The sequence below is a fragment of the Lemur catta genome, chromosome 1, assembly GCF_020740605.2.
Source record: "Lemur catta isolate mLemCat1 chromosome 1, mLemCat1.pri, whole genome shotgun sequence".
Lineage (NCBI taxonomy): Eukaryota > Metazoa > Chordata > Mammalia > Primates > Lemuridae > Lemur > Lemur catta.
The window spans coordinates 222,445,653-222,465,074 of record NC_059128.1 but is presented as its reverse complement, the minus strand read 5'-3'; the positions used below and the strand labels follow the sequence as shown (position 1 = coordinate 222,465,074).

At 54.5% G+C, this 19,422-nt stretch overlaps 1 protein-coding gene across 3 annotated transcripts in view; it reads right to left on the bottom strand.

Annotated features, from left to right (window-relative positions):
• The window catches only part of ADCY5 (adenylate cyclase 5), a 149,484-nt gene that overhangs the window by 108,248 nt on the left and 21,814 nt on the right, over window positions 1-19,422 (bottom strand). Inside the window, exon 1 of one of the 3 annotated variants that reach the window (XM_045540128.1) lies at window positions 8,490-8,557. The exons of the other annotated variants lie outside the window; for them this stretch is intronic. The gene's annotated coding sequence lies outside the window, so the exon portion shown is untranslated. Of the gene's footprint in view, window positions 1-8,489; window positions 8,558-19,422 lie in introns of those variants that run through there. 3 annotated transcript variants of the gene reach the window in all.

Below are 19,422 nucleotides of genomic sequence, written 5' to 3'. Positions count from 1 at the left end.
GTCAGACCGGTGTAAGTGAGGTTGCACGCTGAGCCCCCGCCCATGGCTGGGTTGGCCATGGAAACGCCAAGCACCTGAGGGCTCCTTCGCAGCTGAGGGGAAACCCTGGGGAAGAGGGACCTGCGTAACTCACATCCAGATGGGGAAGGGCCATCCCCACTGCCCCATGCCTCTACTAAAAACCTTTTTTAAAAAAGTAAAGATCATTTTCCATCTATCTGCACTTAGGATGCAAAACAAGCATGTGTCTGACCATCCTACACCCTAGAGTAACTGATTTTTCCGCCTGTGCTCCTTGGAGCCCACTTAGCGGCTGGGTCAGGTAGGGGAGCTGGCAGGAGAAGGAAAGACATCCCTCTGATTGGCTAGTAACTGTTCTGCCTGGGGACACCTACATTAGATTTTGTTGGGACACATGGTGCAGAGATCAAGGCAACTTTTCTTAATGGGTAAGGAAGAAAAAGCTGGGATCATCCTGAGCCCTGACCTCCCTGGTCAGCTGTCTTTATGGCAGGAACAACTTTTCCTTAAACTTTCCAGCCCCTTTCAGCTGTTCTCTGAGACCTCTGCCAAACTCACCCAGAAAACTTGGCTGGTCTCAGACAGAGCCTTATAAATACATCAGGAGACTCAGATGTCCCCAAGATGCCTCTGCAGTGCCTGTCCCTGCAGAATCCAGTGGCTCCCCAAGTTATACCTTAGATAAGGCCTGGCCAGGCTGGAGCAGATGCAGAGAAAATCACGTGGACAAGGCCATGAAGAGCCAGGCTCGTTCACCAGCTCCTCCAAGACCAGTGCCCTGCACCCCTGAGGGCGCAAAGGTGGAGCAATCAGGACACAAGTGGGAAGTGCATTCTACTGAGCTGGATGGGGACCCATGGCCATCGTCTCCCTAGGAGCTGAGACAGGCTGAGGACACAACAGGCTGAGGGAGGGTTCTGATAATTAAGAGAAAGCAGAACCATGATCAGTTATCAAGGGATGTGAGGGCTGCCTGGACCACAAGCAGGACCTTTTAAGGTCGATGGCAAGGAGGACAACCCTCCACTCTGCAAACACACCACTTGGAGCGGGCCCAGGGGTGGAATGCTGGGGCCGAGGAGCATGGCTCTCACCCAGAGTTACTATTCTTGGGATCAAATCTGGCTGCCTGACAGCACTGGACTGAGGGTGAGCCTGGTGGCAGCACGTTGACAATGCTGGCAGGGTGCTGGAAGTACAGGGGGCCCTGGAATGCAAGCAAGGGCCTCTTTTGAATCTCTCCATCCAAGAAGAATCGCTGATAGGACCAAGGTCGGGGGAGTATTTAAAGGGGCCTCTAGTCATGTCTACAATTTTCTTTTTTTGGCAGGGAGGATGTATTTATGTTGTATTTATTGTATAATTAAAGAGTGGCAATTAAAAAAGATAAAAGGCAAACCATGAAAGCATTCCTCGATACTGACGACACAGGCAATGAAATCAAAAGATGTCCTTACCAGTGCCTCCCCATCTGACCCTCCACATCTTACAACATCTTGAGTAGCACTAAGAGCACAGATTTTGAGCAGAGAGACCTAGGTTTGAATTACGGCTCCACTGCCTAAGGCCTGTGTCACTGGGCCATTTCCTCATCAATCAGATGGAGACGGAATAACACCCACTACTAACAGGATCGCTAGGAGGAAAAACTGGGGCAGCACTGTTGAGTGACCAAGTGAGGCAAGGAATCAGCCTGGGTCCATTCCCCTAAGGATGCTGCCTTCTCCGCCTTCCAGGGTACCACCACTGCCATGTGACTCAATCAACCATGTCACTCGAAAACTCCCGCAGGGTCCCTGCTGTCCATGAAATGAAGAATGAACTCCTGAGCTGGGCTTTCCCAGCCTGCCAGGGGCTTCTCCTCACACAACTGCCCTGCGTGGACCCCACCCCAGGTCCCTCCTTCCTGCCTGTCCCTGTCACACTCTTTGATCCACATCCACCCTTTGGGCCTTCTCCGACCTCTCCAGACAGAAGGGAATTCTCTCTCGCCACGGCCTTCCTCACACACTGCTTTGATTACAGTCAGCTACATACAGGAATTCTTACTGACTTTAGCAAACATTTTGAGTACCAAAATGTTAGTCTACAAGAAAGAAATAAGACCTTGCTCTCTTCCCTCAAAGAACTTGAAATCTGGAGAGGAAGAACAGAGATATGCCCACCCAGGAAACATTTGACAGGGCAGAATAGCTGATTATAAAGCACCAGGAGAAGTGGCATAGTCACCACTGTGTCCGAGTCACAAACCTGCCTGGGCCACCCTCAGAGAGACCTACCTGAAGGCTTTAGAAGGGGCTTTCAAATGCAGACTGAACAGCTGGTTAACAAGCACTGACTGGGGATCCCAAGTGTTGAGAACACAAGACCCAAAAAAGACACAGTTCCATCTTCCCATAGCTTTCTGACTTGGACAAACACTGTCCCTGCCACAGGGAGTTGACAAGGTTACCCCGCGAGCCGCTGGCCAGTTCAGAGTGTCCAGCAGAGGCCCTCCCAGTAGCACCTTCGGCTGGCACCTCATCACCCCTGCCCAGACCTCCTGCTCCACTGTGGTCAGCAGGCAGGGGCCAGAAGGTGGCCTCTGGCCCGTGTCCCCTGCCGGCCGGGGCACGGGGGCCTGGCCCTGCCTTGCCCCAGCTCTCCAGCTGTGTTCCGGAGAGAAGAATGCGCACTAGGCCCAGAACAAACACTCGCACAGGCCTCCCGACTGGGGAGGCCGCTGGGAAAGAAGCGGCAGCCTCCACCTCCGCAGACGAGAGCTCCTGGCCGCAGGGCCTCTGTGAGTGCTGTCAGAGCCACTCTGGGCTCAGCACTAGGGAAGCTCAGGTCTGACAGCACGTCACGGGAAAACACCAAGGCCAGGGCTCACTACCCTGGCCAGCAAGGACGGCAAGCACCCCGGAGGGGTCAGGCCGAATGTGGCCGCATCCTACACCCTAGAGCCCTCGGCTGACACATAGTTGCTGTCTTAGTCCATCTTTTCAGACCCATCTTTAATTGGCTCTGAAAGAGAAACTGTATCAGTGCAGACCGATCAGTGAGTTTATCTTGGGGTGTCAGCACTGAACTCTGGGCCTCAGTTTTCCCACGTACTACAGAGAGCCCCTCTTGCCTTTCGGGTGCTGCCAGAATGGCACAGAGATGCCAGAGGGCAGGGCAGAGGGAGTGAGCGCGCTGCAGCTGCTGGGAACACCAGCAGTCGCTGCCCTGCTGCAGTGGTCTCTGGGGCGGCCCCTCAAAGCAGAGCCACTTGGGGAAGGCCTGCGGGGCCCACAGCACCGGCTCCCCAGGCCTGCCCTCCCTAGTGCTACGGCTTTGATTTCCATGCCAAGAGACACAGGCCCTTTGCCAGCCTGCAGCAGCCTCACCCTGCGTGCTCCTCCCCAGCTGCTTGGCGAGGCTCTGAGCACCAGTCGAGGCTGACAGAACAGAGGAGCAGCAACAAGGTATCTCAGACTGCAGCATCTCCGCCTTCAGAGCCCTTCCCCTGCTTGCAATGCAAGTGCTCCCAGACCCAGAGAACACCTGGACAGAGAAGAGCGAACTCCATCTCTGCTCTCTCCTCTAGGACCTGCGGGATCTACGAGGCAAGGAGGGAGCGGGGTGAGAGGGGTGCAGTGCTCTGTGCCAGGCCTGAGCAGGGCCACGCTGAACACAAGGCCCTGGCCTTCCCCACTGGACACTCATACATTTTTATTTTTCTGTATTTCTAATGTTTTGACATCTGGGACCAATTCTCAGAGACAGCAAATGATCAACTTTTAAGTGCACCTTTCATGTGCAAGCCAACCAATCCAGAGGCCACACTCCCACAGCCCTCTTATGTTGGGTCCCCTCCCTGTGGGCCACTACTTCCCTGCCCTAATCACACTGGGACCAGGTACTAGGCGACTCGAGACAGGCTCTGTGCCCCAGAGCCCGCTGCGAGGACTCCAACTGCCCATGCTCACCCTTCCATCCAGTGGGAAGCACAACAAAGGCTCTTGCCACGTCCCCCCCTCGCCCCTGCTGCCTCCTGCTGACCCCGGTGCTTCCCCACGTGGCCCCTGCGTGGTGTGGCACGGCGTGCCCTCCACTGGGGTTGTGAGTAGCAAACCGTATCTTCCATGGCGGTATGGCTTCACCACATCTGAACAACAATAAAACCTATGTTTTAAAACATCCACACCCAGGGCTCCCCAGTCAGTTACAAAGATAATTGTCTGGTGCCACTGACCAGCAAAGCGGGATTTTCACTCGGGTTAGAGGGAGTGAAGAAGAGAGGAAAGGGACTTTTTTCCTCCTGAAATTGGGCTCTTGGGACTCAGGATTATTCCCTTTCCATTTCTCTCCCGTGGTTACTCAAAATGGCACAAATAATGGCTTAATGAGCACTGGCTCTGTTGTAATGATGGGAGGGACAAGGACACTTGTGTGACTTGGGGTTGAGCAAGTCTGCGCTCCCACGACCCCACCCAGCTGGACTCCTAATGAGCCCCCCCAACAAGTGCCTGGGCCCTCTCCGCTCGAGCCCGCTGCTCTCCGGAGCTCGGGCTGCCGTCCCGGCCAGCCTGCCACCAGCACGCCCCTCTGCAGGCCAGGCCACAGCTGGCTCTCCCGTTCTTCTCAGAATCCAGGACCTTTTCCATGTAGGCACAAGGTCACTCCTTGGTTTTCAATCGAACTTCCTCAACTTGAAGCCTTCTGCACCCAGACCTGGGGACATCTTTGGAGTTCAGCCACCACATTTCCCTGAACTGGCTGCTCCTCTGTTCTAGGAATGTGACACCCCTCAGCTGCCCTCCCGGCCAGGCTTCACCCTCCCACTCTGCCAGCCGAGTCCCTCAAGGGCACATGCCCAGCCCCAGCTCTAGTCATCAACTGTTCCTTCTCCAGACACCCTCCCCGCGGGCCGTGCAGCCCCCATCAGTATACCTCTCTCCCGAGATGCCTTCTCTTCTCAAACACTGCATTACACTCTAGCACTCACCACTGGCACGTGGATTTCACTGGGCACCAGAAAGAATGGGATCAGCCAAACAAAGTGTGCTCTGTCTATATACTGGAATATTATTCACCCATACAAAGGGATGGAGTACTGATTCACGCTCCAATGTGGACAAACCTCAGAAGTGTTGTGTGGAGTGAAAGAAGCCAGATACAACCAGACACGCACTGAATGATTCCATTTACATGGCATATCTGGAATGGGTGAATCCAGAGACAGAAGCAGACGAGTGACCTGAGGGCAGGGGGCAACTGGGAGTGACCACTAATGGGTATGGGGCTTTTTTGGGGGGTGATGAAAATGTCTGGGCCTAGACAGAGGTGGTGCTTGCACAACACTGTGAATGTCCTGAATTTACACACTTTAAAATAGTTAATTTTTTGTTATATGAATTTCACCTCAATTTTTAAAAGAATGATATTGGATAATGCCTCAATTACATACGGTATTCAGTGGGCACATAAAAAGAAACACAAGAGGTGGCCTGGGATAGTACAAAGAGCCCTGCACCTAATGAAAAATCCAGACGGCAGTTCTGTGTGTGGTGCCCGGGAAACATTAAGCGAGCCACAGAACACCACCTCCACGGGATGCTCCACTGCACGAACACGATCATAATACTTACCTTTGGTGTCACTGTGACAATTGAAGAAGATAATGCAGGAACATCACACAAAAGACACTCATTTGTACATGCAGCAAGAAAATTAGTACACAAAATGACAAGTTTTTTAAAAAAGCATTCTGCAATTATAGAGGCAGTAGGGGAAAAAAGCAGACACAAAATTCTAGCTACACAGACTACATTTATAGAGATAAAAACATACCACTGTAGACAAAGTATAGAAAAGATTTAGAGAACTAGCTGGTATTTTACGCTTACAGAATTTTTTTTTTTTTTTTTTGTAAATTCCCTGGATAAAGACGAGGGAAGCCAGGTTCTAGAGCTGGCTCTGCTTATATCCAGCCTGGGGAGTCTTTGTGAAGTCCTCTCCCCACTCGACCCTTAATTTCCTGGTTTTTAGAGTGGTTGAACCCTATAAAGGTCTGGTTTAACCACATCCACTCAGCCTCTAGCTCCTCTATGTGCTGGGGCTGTGCTAGGCACCATGCGGGCCCCAGGGATCAGTGCGTGTGAGTCCCAGAGCTCCGGGAGTGTGCAACTGAGTGCTCTAAAGCCAGGCAGAATGTCACAAAGAGGACAGATGGCACAGCAAAGGCTGGTCCTCAATGTGGCCACTAGGGAAGGTATCCTTGGAGTCAGGGTCTAAAGGCAGGATGTAGCTTTCACCTGCTGGTGGAAAGGATGTGTTTCTGTAATTGTCCTGTCCAAGTAGCAAGGATGGGTGAGGGAAGAGCCATCAAAACTTCTCATTTGAGTCCCTAGCACCATGGTTCTCAAACTGGGATCCCCAGAGCAGCAGCAGCAGCAGCATCTGGAAACCGGACAGAAGTGCAAATTCTTGGGCTCTACCTCCAACTTTGTGAACCAGAAACTCTGGGGTAGAGCCCAGCAAGTGTTCTGGGTGGTTAAGATATGCCCTGAAGCTGAGCTGCTCTCCTTGCACCTCACTGGCTTCCCTTACCTTCCCCCGACGCCCCTACGTGCACCCCACCCTCCTCCACTAAGAAAGTTCCTTGTGGTCAGGAGCTAATCTACTGCCTGGATATAATAAATTACCTTTGCCTCCCTCTTCACCAGCCCACTGGCCTGGTAAAGGCAAACACCCAGCTCAGGGAGAGCAGTCATAAATCTGTCCACAGCCCTCCCACACCCACGGCCCCACCTGAGACCTGTGCTGCCCAGGGCAGTGGCTCCATAGCCCTGAGGTCCCCAGACAGAAGGGACAACAGGACTTCGCTCCCCACTTGGCCCAGAGCTGGGATCCCGTTAACCCAGAGGGAGGCCCCCAGCCACCCCCAAGGCCCCCTCCAGAGCTGGGAGGATGAGGGAGGGAGGGAAGGGGGCTGGAACACAGCTCATCATCCTGAAGGATGGCAGCGGGACTGGCAGTTTCCTTTCTAAAACTCCCCAGGAAACAGCTCACAAAGACTCCCTCCAGGGCAGCTCTGCCCCCAGAAGAGCTCCCCTCCCTCCCTCCTCTCCTCCTTCTCCTCCTCCTCCCCCTCTTCCAGGGAGCAGCCCGGGGGCGACCCCTACCTCCCAGGCATCAGTGGAAGGCAGAGGCCTATCCCGGTGCCAGTTTGGGAGGGGCTCCCCCCCTTTTATGCCAAGGCTTTGGAATCACCAGGTGAAAACAGCACATCACCACCCACCTCAGAGGGCGGCGGTGAGGGTGAAATCAGAGGGCAGGACTCATGAAGGACACAGGGCAAAGGCTCCACCAGGGCAGCCCTTAGATTCCTCACCAACACGTGCGTCCTCACCCAAACAACTTCAATGGCTAATTATTGCCGACTGGGTACAGTCAAAACTCCTCAGCACTCGCCACTCTGCTCTCGCTCAGCACCAAGCCAGCAGCTGCACCCAACACTCGGGTTTGTCACACACGCTCCCAACTACCAAGCCCGACCTGCACCCTCCATGACCTTGCTGCCCCTGTTTGCCGGGAAGCCCTTCCTCCCTTCCTCCTTTCCTCCCCACGGCACGGCACCGCCTGGGCCGCCCAAGTCCACAGTCAAGGGTGTATCAGTGCCTGGTTGAGAAGTGCCCACCACCCACCATGGGGTCCCCTCGAAGGGGGCTGAGCAAGTACAAGAGCAAAACAAATGTCTGGAAAGTGGAATGGAATTCTTGTAGGTTTGGAAGAGAAACCAGAGCCTCAAATAAGCAGGGAGCAAGTAGACCCTGCCGGCCCTCACCCATCGCTGTCCAAGGAATAAGATAATCGTACTGGGGCCCTGCCCTGGGCCCTGGGGAAGGGGACACTGTGAGAGGCTGTGTCCTCAGAGTTCTAGGCCTGAGACAAAAACCTCCTGAGGCAACAGATGCTGACCCAGCCCCGGGGACACAGGACAAGGGCCTAAGCCTGGCCAGGATCCCAGCACCCACCCTCTCTCCTTGCCCTGCCTCCTACCCTGGCCTCCCACCAGCCAGTGCACACTTCACGCCCAGGTGCCCAGAGTGCCAGGCCCCGCACTCCCAGTCTGCCCCCCAGGACTCAGCCCTGTCCCAAAGGCAAAGCACGGTGGGGTTAAAGCTGCTCCTGAGCTCATACCCTGGGGGCCAGGGCAGCCCCGGGACCAAAGCCTCCTGCTGTGGCTCGACCTATTGGGACAGCTGGGCTGACATATCAACACAGGTGAGCAGGCCCATGCGGGCTTCCCACTGTGTTGACTGCATAACAGAGTCTCAGGTGATAGACTACAACCCTCCTCACCCCTCCCCACGCACAGCCCAGCGCCCGTCCGGCAGTCTGTGGGCCCAGTGACCAAATCCACTACACAGAAAGTCCCACTTTTGGAACACACCCTCTCTCCAAACAGGCCATCAGAGCTTCACAATCCTGGGCCCTACCTTAGTACCCAGGAGCTCGAGACACCTGCCCCCTCCCCTCCAGAAGGTGCCAACAAGGCCCCCACTCACAAAATCTTCTTCCACATAGAGGATGAGAGGAGATCACAGGAGGGAACAAAGCTAGACCTCAGAGAGGCTCCCTGACTGCAAGGGGCACGCCCAGCAGGGCAGAAGGTGCCCAATCCTATGGGCCTCACTGGGCATGGCCTGGGGGCCCTGTCTTGGCTCAGATTCCTGCCACCAGCTGCCCTTAGAGAAGGCAGGAAATAGGGGTGGGATGGGAGGAGTAAGAACAGAGTGACAGGGAAGGAACATGATTAAGACTGCCCCGGGGCTCTCCCTCTGACTCGGAATGGATGCCAAACCGTGCAATAGCAATTGTCCTCCAAAAGTGCGGGCACCACGTACACCGGGATTTCTGAAGGGGCCAGAGACCCAGGAATGGTTTGGGATGAGACTTTAAGGGTATGGAGATGGCAGTTCCAGTGCTGATGGCCACTACACTGTGGTGGCAGAGAGCTCTGAGAGACGCTAAAAACAAAAGACCCAGCGGGGACGTGCTTGAGGCCGGTGGGGTTAATGGGGGTCTGGTGCAGAAGGACTGCGAGGCCCCACGGAGGGCTGTCTGGTTATGTGGAAGGCTCTGGGGCCGCTTCCCCCTCAGGCCTCATTTCCTATCTGTTCCTCAGCTTTAGCGCAAAAAAACATCTGCAGAACTAGAAACATCTGGATCTTTCCTCAGGCTAAAAACAAAACAAACAAACAAACAACAACCAAAAAAGGGGGCAGGCAGGGTTATGTGCTTGTTCAATGATTGCCCTAAATAGCCCTGGCCACGAACATGCCTGTCAGAAGAGCTGGTGGCCGCCGCGGCGCTCCCCCCGATACGGACGCCCAGAGCAGCCTCGCAGAGCGGGAGGTCGTCACAGCCCTGTCTGGGCTTTGTTTCCTGGTTAAATCTAGATCTTTAAGAAGAAAGCAGCCCCTGGGCACATCTGCAGCAGGAGCAGGCTCCACGACACGGGCTCTTCCAGGACACGAGTGGCCTCCCTGCGCAGTTCTGCCGTCCCGTTTTCATCTTGGCAACTGCCAGTTTGTGGGAGAGTTGTTGCAGCCCCTGTTTCCCAGCAGATGGGCCACGCCAAGGACCAAGCTGTTTTCTTACTCAGTGACCTTTCCGAAGGCAGGTGCTGAGTGTGCCTACAATACACGACACGTAACACTTCCCCGAACTGTAATCCAAACCGGGCAGGAGCCCTTCCCAGCCGACCGGAGAGATCGCTGAGCAGTGAGCTCAGGCCCCTGGGTGGGCTGGGCCCGAGGAAGAATGGTCCATTTCTGGGAGGCCTCTGATCTCAGCCCGGGCAGGGAGGGAGCTGTCCCCTCCCAGACAGAATGTCCACAGCGGAATCACTGAAACCTGAGGCCTGAGGTTAGGAGGTGGGGTTAGGGGCCGACCGTGTATCCAGAGCTGCACAGGATCCCACCAAACAAATCCCAAACCAGAAAGGCCCTCACTGGAGGAGTGACTGATTATATGACCTCCAGAGACTCAGGGCAGCAGGCCACCATCAAAGCTGACATGCTTGGCCCACTGTCAGTCTAACCTCGGGCTGCAACTTGAGGCATTTCTTGCTCTCTCCTTGGTGAGGGCAGAGAACGCAGTTCATCTGCCCTTTGTTTCTACAAGTCTGACCATGCTGAGTGTGAGACCCATAAACCCATGTCTGTGCCTGAAGGAACACACAGCAGCAGAGGCCAGGGGAGACAGAGGGAGGCTGCATAGTGGACAGGGCCATGCCTAGGGGCCGTGCCCCAGCCCCATCACGGATTGTGTGACCCTGGGTGGGTCCTGTCACCTCTGTGCACTTAGCCTCACTCTCAGACAGAATGATGCAGACAGGGCACAGGGAGATGACCAAGAAGGTTCTTACCAGCCCTGATTTAAATATAACTCAGAGGGGCAGGGAGAGAGGGAGAGAGGCTGAGAAGGTGGTCCAGACAGTATGCCATGGGCTAAAGGCATATGAATTGCCAGGGCATCTGACTGAGATGGGAAAATGAAGAATAACTTGGGGGGACACTGAATCTTCAAAGACCTGCCACCACTCCTCAGCCCACCCCAGCCTTCTCTGCTCCCAGGTGGACATGCTGGCACACCCTCCTACCAGCCACCCTACACCCATCTCACATACCCACTTGTCCAATGGCCAGGCCCCACCTGCACACTTACTGTGCAACTCTGTGCAACCCTCGTATCCTCTCTGAGCCTTAGTTTTCTAATCTGTAAATGGGGGTGATAAGAAGTCCTACTGCACTGACACTCCAACAAGCTAATGTACAGCAATGCTCCTCGGAAACTCTTCCTTTAGCCAGTGATTCCCATGTCCAATACTGAACACTAGGACTTGACCTGATGATTCACATTTACAGCAATCCTCCCGAGGATCTAGAGATGAGGAAACTGAGGCTCTGAGAAGCTAAATAACCTGCCCAAGGTCACACAGGTAGTCATGGCCAGAAGCAGGATTTGAATGTGGGGCTGATTCCAAAGCTTGCGCCACTCCAGCCCCTCACGCCTCCAGACAGAAGATGCTCAGGGTGTGCTAGAGCAGGGCCCACGGCCACTCCCTGTCACTAAGGAGGACACCCACAGGTTCTCCCACGGCCCCGCTGGCCCTCGGATCTGATAGGAACTGTTTATTCTAGACTCTGATATTTTCTGTAAACACAGCTTAGGTTGCCAAGGGAGGGAGAGAAATGCATTTGTTAGAAAGGAATGAGATGGAATCATAAAACTTCCTTTGGCTCAAGCTGGGGACCAGGGTACAAGGCGGAACCATGCACCATCCCTGGACAGAGTCCTACCCCAGTCTCTCCCCCAGCCCCGCGAACGCTAGCACCACCTCCACAGCACGCCCCCCGCCAGGTGTCAGCGTGCCTGTGGTCTCGGCTGGCCAGAACGCTTCTCCCCAGGGCCTGCGGAGGCCTTCACGGCACGCAAGAACATGACCCAGATTCTTTCTGAGCTGGGCCACTTGTCCTCCCGGGGGTGACGGCGGCCCCTGGGAGAACTAATGAGCCTCTCTTCAGCGTCTGCAGGGCCGTTTAGAAAATGATTACTTTTCCTGCTACCAGAGAGGGGGGTGGCATGTCCCACAGCGCCTCTGTGGCCTTGGGAAGGAGCTCCAACCAGGGAGAACGCAGTTTAATTACAAAACCCAGGCCTCCGGGTTTAATCTGGTGCACCTTCTTACTACGTTGTTTTTCTTTTTAAATTCTCCTTTATTTTACGCAAACACCACTCGCTCGGGGGAAATTCACAGTGAGGAAACTGAGCAGTGAAGGCATCCCTGGCAGACCTGGGATCGAGGAGAGGCAGAGATCAAATTCAGGTGTAGATATTTCTTCAGGAACACATGCTAACTATATAGGGGTAAGTGGACGTGACAGCCGGAATTTGCTTTAATATACTTCAGCAAGAAGGAAAAAAGAAAAATGAACTAATGAAATAAATGTGGCAAAGATCGTGACAACTATTGCATCTAGATGGTGGGTATATGGCAGTCCATTATTCTCTCTACTTTGAAATGTTTCGTACCAAAAGATCCTAGACAAAGTCCCCGCCCAGGAGCAGGGGTTATACTGCAGGACCCAGGGGAGGTGCCCAGGGAGGGCCACCTGGAAGCAAGAGGTGGCCCACTCTCCTCCAGGGCCTGCCATCAGGCTGGACAGGTAACCCCTGCCCAAAGAGCCCTCTTTCTGACACTTCATTCCTCAGGACTTATTTCCAGATGCTTCCCCAAACGGGCTTAAAGGCAAGAATCTCCTTCCCTGGAATTTTTATAGCCAGGACATTTTGTCCAGTTGAGTTGGGGAAGCCACTGGGCTGCCCAACGGTGGGACGGCCTGAACGACCTCCCAAAAGCCCTCCCTGCCTCTTTCATTAGGAAGGAGGGGAGGAAGCTCTAAGGCACTGAGCAACGTGAGACACTTCTTGCACAGAAGCTTGTAGCAACCTCAAGATTTTGAGGAAACTCCTACCAGACGGGCCTTTCACACCCAGGGGCAGGGCACCCTGGTACTGAGGAAAGGGCCAAGTCCTGAATCACATTCACAAGCCCTCTCTGCTATGGGCTGAATTATGTCTCCCAAATTCCAAAATTCCAGCCCCCCAGTATGACTATATTTGGAGACAGTGCCTTTGGGGAGGTAATTAGGGAAATGAGCTTATAAGATTGGATCCCTAATCCCACAGGAAGGGGAGCAGACTCCAGAGGCATCTCTCTGCGAGCACACAGAGAAAAGACCTTGAGAGGACCCAGCTAAAGGCAGTGTCTGCCCCCCCCAGGGAGAGCCCTCCCCAGACACCAACCCTGCTGGCACCTTGGTCTTGGACTTCCAGCCTCTAGACCTGTGAGAAAATAAATTTCTGTTGTTTAAGCCACCAATATGCAGTGTTCTGTTATGGCAGCCCGGGCAGACTGATGCTCTCCTTCCCCCAGGAGAGCTGAAACCCTAGGGTGCATCGCTGCTCCGCCTGTCCTGCAGCAGACCTGCCTAGCTCCAGCGCCCGCACTTGCTAGCACCCCTCGCCCCACCCACCCACCACGCGTAGTCCAGGGTGGACTCAAGCAAAGGCCACAGGTGGCTCTACCTTTCCAGGGAAGAAAAGCGAGCTGGTGTCAATAAGAGGCTCCCACCCTCTCCCCGTCGTGCCTCTTCCAGGCTCCCCAGCAAAGCAGTGAGGGAAATAACTGCCCTCTAGCCAGTGAGCCTGCTTCTCTCACAAGCCCTGGACAGCCAGGTCCTTAACATTTCCTTAAACCCTGCCCCTGAATCCCTCTAACTGAACAAATATTTGCATGTGCCAGTCATCACCCTTCTTTCATTCAGGTGACAAATTTTCACTAAATGTCCACTTTGCTGAGTGCTGGAGATGGATGTGTAACTCCTCACTTTGAAGAGGCCAGAAATCTAGAAATAAAGGAGCTGGCGTGGGAAAAGCATGGGCCATGGGACAGTATCTCAAGTCAGAAGATGGGTCTAAGTTCAGTCAATTTACTAATAGATGGGTCTAAACCAGCCAGGGAGCAGTCACATGACCTCGGGTGGCCACCTCACCTCTCTGGGCCTCCATTCATTCTGTCGACATGAAGGGCTGGATCTGATGGCTATAGTTCTTTCCAGTTCTGACATTCTAGATTCTATGAAGCGAAACTCGGAAAACAATACAAACGAAGGCTTGCAGGGTAAGATGGCCTGGGATGCCTGCAATGTGCTGAAGAACAATGCAGAGTTGGCGGCCTCCAACACAGCAAGACCCTAGACCACCCATGGCTGCTGAATACTCTGTGGGCAAGGGCACAGCTGGGTGGGGTGGGGGGAGGGATGCTAGGACATCTGGGGCACTTGAGCTAGTGGGCTCGTTTCCCTGGCGAACCCCGGCTGCTGTGCCCATCGGCAGGTCTGAGCTGCAGAGCACCCAGACCCTAGAAGCCAGGATCCATACTGGTCACTCATGCCTAGAAAGAAAGGCCAGCAGCACCTGTTCACCCAAGGATCCTACCTCTCCACCTGGTCCATGCTCCCAGCAGCCTTCGAACGAGGGCTGATTTTACATGTCAACTTGCTGGAGCTAGGGGATGCCCAGAGAGCTGGTGAAACATTATGTCTGGGTGTGCCCTTAGGATGCTTCCAGAGAGATCTGCATTTGAATCGACAGACTAAGTAAAGAAGATCAAGGCCTTAGTCCATTTTGTGGTTGCTATAACAGAATACCCGAGACTGTGTAATTTAGTGCATGGTTCTGCAAGCTGGAAAGTTCAAGAAGCATGGCGCCAGCATCTGCTCAGCTTCTCATGAGGGCTTTTCCTGCTGCGTCACAACATGGCAAAAGGGCCGTGGACATGCGTAAAAGAGACAGAATTTAGGGGCCTCCTGATTTCATAACAACCCACTCTTGAGAGGACTAATCCAGTCACACCAGAGTGAGAACTCACTACTGCGAGAAAAGCACCAAGCCATTCATTACCGAACTGGCCCCATGACCCAAACATCCCCCTCCAGGCCCCACCTCCCACACGGCCATGCTGGGGACCAAATCTCTACATGAGTTTTGGTGGGGACAAACTCAAACCACAGCATTTGCCCTCGCCAAATGTGGGTGGGCATCATCAGATCTGTTGAAGGCTTGAATAGAACAAAAAGGCAGAGGAAGGGCAAATTCACTCCTTCTTGAGCTGGGACATCACCTTCTCCTGCCCTCGGACATCGGGCTCTGGGCTCTCAGGCCTCCAGGCGTGGACTAGGACTTTCTCCCCTAGGTTCCAGGCCTTCGGGTTTGGACGGGAACTACACCACTGGCTCTCTTGGTTCTCCAGCTTGCAGGCCACGGATCATGGGTGTTCTCAGCCTCCATAACTGCATGAGCCAACTCTCACAGCAAAGCTCTCTGTGTGTCTATGTGTATCCTAATGGGTGTTTCTCTGGAGAACCCCGACACTGCAGCCGGTAGCCCAGAGGGAGCCCTGCATCCCCTCCCCCACCATGATCCCAGGCCCTCCACCCACGCCAGGCTCCTGCTGTGACCCCAGCAGTCAGGCAGCACTCAAGCCCCTCCGCTCCACACAAACCCACAGGCCGGAGGTGCCTCCCACCCACTTCTTTTGAATGGCAGCACTATTCCATCACTCTGGCTCATCTTCCACGCCTCCTCTTCCTCGCTTGACAAATCCTGTCACTTTTCCAAGAGAAATGTCTCTCCCTTCACCCCCTCCTTCCTGCTCCCACTATACTCCCCAGCTGGCCCTGCCAGACCTCTTCTCAGGGCTCCTGCCACGTGCTCTACATCCCACAAACGCCCCTTGCCCAGCCCTACACCATGCCTGCCTGCAGCAAGCCTCGGTGGATCCCCTTCTACAGTGCGTTCTACAGCCACTCCTCGCCCCAGCACGGGAGGCCGGCAGGATGCTACACTTCCAGCCCCAACTCCTGCCTGCCCCAGGGAAGACCCTGCACTTGGGTCGCCCGGGAAGACTCAGTGTGCCCACACATACTCTGCACACTCCAGCTTCCAAGCTTTGTTTCTGCCCTTCCCCCGCGGGCAACACTGGTGCCCTTCTCAAGGCCACCTCCTTCATGAAGGCTTCCCTGGGCTCTCCCCAACTCCAACCCTCCCCAGCAGCCCCTCAGCTCCCCTCCTCCTCCGAGTACCTTTGCCCACTCTCAACTTGTGCTTGCCCATGCTCCTTATTTTTTTATACCTGGTCTTGAGAGTTATGTGTGTACTTGCTAAAGACGGCCCACCCCCCGCCCCTCCACGTCACACAAATGACAAGCTCTCCGCAGGTGAGGCCTGCACCTTCCTTAGCACTGTATCCTCCGGTTGTGCACACGGAGACGCTCAAGACGTATCTGTTCCCGCAAATGAAACCGAACAACTTGTTCTTTGGAGGGAGCAGGCAGGGGCAGGCTGCCAAGGTGCGCTGTGGAGGGCCCTGGCGCTGGCTGCTACCTCGGGAGCCAGCTTCACCCACCGTGGGGACAGGTCTCTGTCCAGCACAGCCCAACTGCAGGTTTATGAGTCATGGTCACGAGGCCACAGCAGCTTAATGAGGGACATTCTCTATCCACACTCACACACAGGCACAGACACACAGGCCCGCCCAGAGACAGGCAGACCACTTCCTGCTTAGAGATCAGTTAAGGCTCCAGGAGACAGGCGAAAAGAGGGACAGAGATGCTCAGGCCAAAACCCTGCTTAGATTTGTCCTCTCCGGAGAGCTACTATGTCCCTTCCCCATTTCCTCCTGCCTGGAGCAGGGGTGAGGTGGAGAGTGCCCTAAGAAACAGAGGCAAGGGGCGGGAAGGCAGGACGGGAGTGAGGGGGTGAGTGATCTGCACCCCAGGCTCTACAAATGGCCCTATCTTCATTTACCTATGTGGCCGAAGAGCCTGGACCAGCCAAAGTCAGCAGCAGTCCCCAGGCCCCAGGCCCTGGTCTCTTCAGTCCCCTACTGTTCTTCCCCAGGGGTGGCAGGCAGCTCAGGGCTGCAGTGGGAGGCAGTGGACAATGTCCCCATCAGACCCTGCATTCGTTTGCTACGACTACTGCAACAAAATCCCACAAATTACATGGCTTAAACAACAGAAATGTATTGTCTCACAGTTCTGGAGGCCAGAAGTACAAAATCAAAGTGCTGGCAGAGTTGGTTCTTTCTGAGGTCTGTTCCCCAGAAGGAAGACTTTGGTCCCTTCCTCTCTCCTCACTTCTGGTAGCCTCAGGTATGCCTGGGCTCGCAGAGGGAGTTCTCCCTGCCTCTTCAGGGCAGCTTCCCTCTTTGTATCTGTCTCTGTGTCCAAACCTCCCCCTTTTTATAAGGCCACCGGTCATATTGGTTAGGGCCACCCTAAAGACCTCACCTCAATGTGATCATCTGCAAAGACCCGATTTCCAAATAAGGTCACGGGTACTGTGGGTTAGGAACTCAACATCTTTTTTGGGAGACACAATTCAACACATAACAGACTCCAAAGGTGGAAATCCCTATTGGTACTGCTATTGCTCCTGTTGGAACAGTAACCACAGAAGCACAAACCCTCACAGGGCTTACCGTGCACCACACACTATTATGAGCATGTTTACCAACACTGTGAGGTAGGTTACTTTTATTATCTCCGCTTCCTGCTGTGAAAGCTGAGACCCAGAGAGGTTAGGTAACTTACCCCAGGTCACACAGTTGGTGAATGACAAAGCCAGGATTCGAACACAGGTGGTCCTTAGCCACTGCACTGCAGTAATCACATCATGCTATGTTAGCATTTGTGCCAGTTCTGGGCAGCACAGACATTATCTTATTATGACACCTAGTCCTAAATCCAGCACCTGGGTGTGGTCCACTCTGGCCATCAGATTAAGCCATGGAGAGTTCTCACAGGGCAATTGCCCACTGTACCCAGGCTGTACTAGCCACCCAAGGGTGGTTGGTGGGCAAGGTCTGAAGGGAAGGAATTCTGAATAGGCAAATGAAGAGCAAGTGGTAGGGACATGCAGGACAGATAAAGCCCACTGCCTCCCTTTCTGAGACCTCTTCCACCAGCCCCCAGATGGGCACAGGACCACATTGTATCAAACCCAACTGCTATGCTATAGTGAAAAGGACTTATTGATTTGTCCTGTAGACTTTTTATTTAATGGGGGAGGACTGCAGGAGAGAGAGCTGAGCATGAAAAGCCTGAAACCTGCCTCCTTCAAGCACCACAGCCATCCCTGGTGCGCTAACCACAGCCCTGGCCTGGAGCCAGCCCCTTGACTTGCGGCCTTCTCTGTAAATGTGTGTGCTTGTTGGAGTGTTGTTGTTGTTATTGTTACTGTTGTAATAATCACATTACGCAGTGTTTCTTCCCTGGCCACTCCGGGGACAGCACAGACATTAGCTCATAATAACGCAGTCTTCACTGGGAGGCAGAAAACTGTGCAGGCCCTGGGACTGCCAGCTTCTTCCTGGGCAGAGGGGCCCACGAAGTGTTCTGCCCTGCTCCTACCCAGCCAGGCTTTCTCCCCCTTCTCTCAGCAAAGTGGCATGAAAGCTGAGTCTAGATTTGGATGAGCAGTTAATGCAGCCAGAAGCTAAAATACACAAGACCATGAAAAAATGAGGGTGGGCGCAGTGGCCAGAGGAGCTCCACCTTTAGTAGACTTAGCCTCTTTTCTCTTGGCCCATCTGGGATTTCCATGGGCAGTGGCAAAGGTCAGGGTGTTTTATACAAATGAGTTCACTAATTTTCACAACGGCCCTGTGGAAAGGATATCAACAGCTCCAAGTGCCAGATGGGGACACTGAGGGTCCAAGAGTTGTAGTCACTTGTCCAATTCTTGTATACAGGTAGCTGGTAGAGCTGGGGTTCAAGCCTAGAGCTGCCTGACTGCAAAGCCCTAGCACACTGAGTCACGACTGCAGGGAGGAGGCAGTGTGCTCAGCTCATGTTGGTGGGATGTTGCAAATCCCACTCCCCTAATCTTCACCAGAATGCCCAGCCATAAGGACTCGCCTCTTCCCAGATGATACGACAATGGCTTCCAGGCCGTGCCTGCCAGCAGCAGGCTTAGTCTCCTTCTCATCAAGGCCCTCCTCATGCTGCTGGGAGCCCTCAGAGGCCTTGGGGCTCCAGAAGAGCCTGAGGGCTGTGGCCACTCCAGGGAGGGCACAAACACACAAGTTAATGGGATGGTCTTTTCTCAAGTAGGGGAGAGACACAGACATATCACAGCCTGACAAGAGCCCGGTCTTGAGCCTGGTCATCACCCAGGTAGGCAGCGACCCCCAGGCCCCAGCGTCCTCACTCCCTGCCTCGAAGGTGGCAGGGAACATCGTTTCCATTTCTCACACACACAGGCCAAAGCGCAAAGAAAGGAAAGGCCTTGGGCAGCCTACGGCAGGAAGGTCCCCAACTTCTCATTCTGCTCTCCCTGTGGTTGCACACTGGCCTTTGAGAGCACCAGCGTCAGGTGTGGAGGGGACACGGCGAGGCCCTGGCCCCAGAGCAGATGGGCTGGCCCTGACACAGGGAGGCTGGAAGCCAGCCTGAGGATTAACCCACAGCGCCGGTGCCCAAGTGTCTACGCCGTGCGCTGTGTATACGCGCAGTGCCCTGCACACGGCCGGGCTGGCAGGTTTGTGCGGGACTGAGGGGCAGGTGTCTGCCCTGCAGTGGAATGCTGGGCCGGCCGGCTCGGCCGAGACGGATCGTGGACTGCCCATCTCACAAGCAGAGCCCAGGCTTGCCCACCAGGCTGGATGCTCTCTGAAGGCAGAAGCCAAGTTTCCCTCCTCTGGAAGATAGGGGCTTGGTGGAGTGGGACAGAGGAGCAAGCCTCGGGCCCTGAGTACTCTCCTGTGTCCTAGCAGGGGGCCCTCAGAGGTCCCAGGCT